This window comes from Musa acuminata, unplaced genomic scaffold (assembly GCF_036884655.1).
Source record: "Musa acuminata AAA Group cultivar baxijiao unplaced genomic scaffold, Cavendish_Baxijiao_AAA HiC_scaffold_1009, whole genome shotgun sequence".
NCBI classification, from domain to species: Eukaryota; Viridiplantae; Streptophyta; class Magnoliopsida; order Zingiberales; family Musaceae; genus Musa; species Musa acuminata.
Window position 1 is genome coordinate 12,501 of NW_027021225.1, and position 2,500 is coordinate 15,000.

Sequence of the window (2,500 nt, forward strand, 5' to 3'; positions counted from 1 at the left end):
AGAGGCAGCACCGTCCCTGCTATACGAAAGCCCCATCCAGCCCTGTGCCACCCGGGGGGTTCCAGGTGCTGAGATGGCTGACGTTTTGCTCCGCTCACGACGGTCGCCGCGGCACGCAAGAACAGGCCAAAAACTGGCCAAAACAGCCCAAAAACGGGCCAAAACTGGCCATTTTTGGCTGCGCGAGCGAGCGGAGAGAGGCGAACAGCGAGCGAAGCGCGAGGCAGCACCGTCCCTGCTATACGAAAGCCCCATCCAGCCCTGTGCCACCCGGGGGGTTCCAGGGTGCTGAGATGGCTGACATTTGCTCCGCTCACGACGGTCACCGCGCCACACAAGAACAGCCCAAAAACAGGCCAAAACAGCCCAAAAACGGGCCCAAAACTGGCCATTTTTGGCTGCGCGAGCGAGCGCGCGTGCGAAACAGCGAGCGAAGCGAGAGGCAGCACCGTCCCTGCTTACGAAAGCCCCATCCAGCCCTGTGCCACCCGGGGGGTTCCAGTGTGCTGAGATGGCTGACGTTTTGCTCCGCTCACGACGGTCACCGCACCACGCAAGAACAGGCCAAAAACTGGCCAAAACAGCCCAAAAACGGGCCAAAACTGGCCATTTTTGGCTGCGCGAGCGAGCGGCGAGCGGCGAACAGCGAGCGAAGCGAGAGGCAGCACCGTCCCTGCTATACGAAAGCCCCATCCAGCCCTGTGCCACCCGGGGGTTCCAGGGTGCTGAGATGGCTGACGTTTTGCTCCGCTCTCGACGGTCACCGCGCAATGCAAGAACAGGCCAAAAACTGGCCAAAACGGCCCAAAAACGGGCCAAAACTGGCCATTTTTGGCTGCGCGAGCGGCGAGCGGCGGACAGCGAGCGAAGCGAGAGCAGCACCGTCCCTGCTATACGAAAGCCCCATCCAGCCCTGTGCCACCCGGGGGTTCCAGGGTCGTGAGATGGCTGACGTATTGCTCCGCTCTCGACGGTCACCGCGCAATGCAAGAACAGGCCAAAAACTGGCCAAAACGGCCCAAAAACGGCCAAAACTGGCCATTTTTGGCTTGCCGAGCGAGCGGCGAGCGGCGGACAGCGAGCGAAGCGAGAGGCAGCAGCACCGTCCCTGCTATACGAAAGCCCCATCCAGCCTGTGCCACCCGGGGGGTTCCAGGGTGCTGAGATGGCTGACGTTTGCTCCGCTCCTCGACGGTCACCGCGCAATGCAAGAACAGGCCAAAAACTGGCCAAAACGGCCCAAAAACGGCCAAAACTGGCCATTTTTGGCTGCACGAGCGAGCGGCGAGCGGCGGACAGCGAGCGAAGCGAGAGGCAGCACCGTCCCTGCTATACGAAAGCCCATCCAGCCCTGTGCCACCCGGGGGGTTCCAGGGTGCTGAGATGGCTGACGTTTGCTCCGCTCTCGACGGTCACCGCGCAATGCAAGAACAGGCCAAAAACTGGCCAAAACGGCCCAAAAACGGGCCAAAACTGGCCATTTTTGGCTGCACGAGCGAGCGGCGAGCGGCGGACAGCGAGCGAAGCGAGAGGCAGCACCGTCCCTGCTATACGAAAGCCCATCCAGCCCTGTGCCACCCGGGGGGTTCCAGGGTGCTGAGATGGCTGACGTTTTGCTCCGCTCTCGACGGTCACCGCGCAATGCAAGAACAGGCCAAAAACTGCCAAAACGGCCCAAAAACGGCCAAAACTGGCCATTTTTGGCTGCACGAGCGGAGCGGCGAGCGCGGACAGCGAGCGAAGCGAGAGGCAGCACCGTCCCTGCTATACGAAAGCCCCATCCAGCCCTGTGCCACCCGGGGGTTCCAGGGTGCTGAGATGGCTGACGTTTTGCTCCGCTCTCGACGGTCACCGCGCAATGCAAGAACAGGCCAAAAACTGGCCAAAACGGCCCAAAAACGGGCCAAAACTGGCCATTTTTGGCTGCACGAGCGAGCGGCGAGCGGCGGACAGCGAGCGAAGCGAGAGGCAGCACCGTCCCTGCTATTACGAAAGCCCCATCCAGCCCTGTGCCACCCGGGGGGTTCCAGGGTGCTGAGATGGCTGACGTTTTGCTCCGCTCTCGACGGTCACCGCGCAATGCAAGAACAGCCAAAAACTGGCCAAAAACGGCCCAAAAACGGGCCAAAACTGGCCATTTTTGGCTGCGCGAGCGAGCGGCGAGCGGGCGACAGCGAGCGAAGCGAGAGGCAGCACCGTCCCTGCTATTACGAAAGCCCCATCCAGCCCTGTGCCACCCGGGGGGTTCCAGGGTGCTGAGATGGCTGACGTTTTGCTCCGCTCACGACGGTCACCGCACCACGCAAGAACGGACCATAAACAGGCCAAAACAGCCCAAAAACGGCCAAAACTGGTCATTTTGGCTGCGCAGAGCGAGCGGCGAGCAGGCGAACAGCGAGCGAAGCGTGAGGCAGCACCGTCCCTGCTATACGAAAGCCCCATCCAGCCCTGTGCCACCCGGGGGGTTCCAGGGTGCTGAGATGGCTGACGTTTTGCTCCG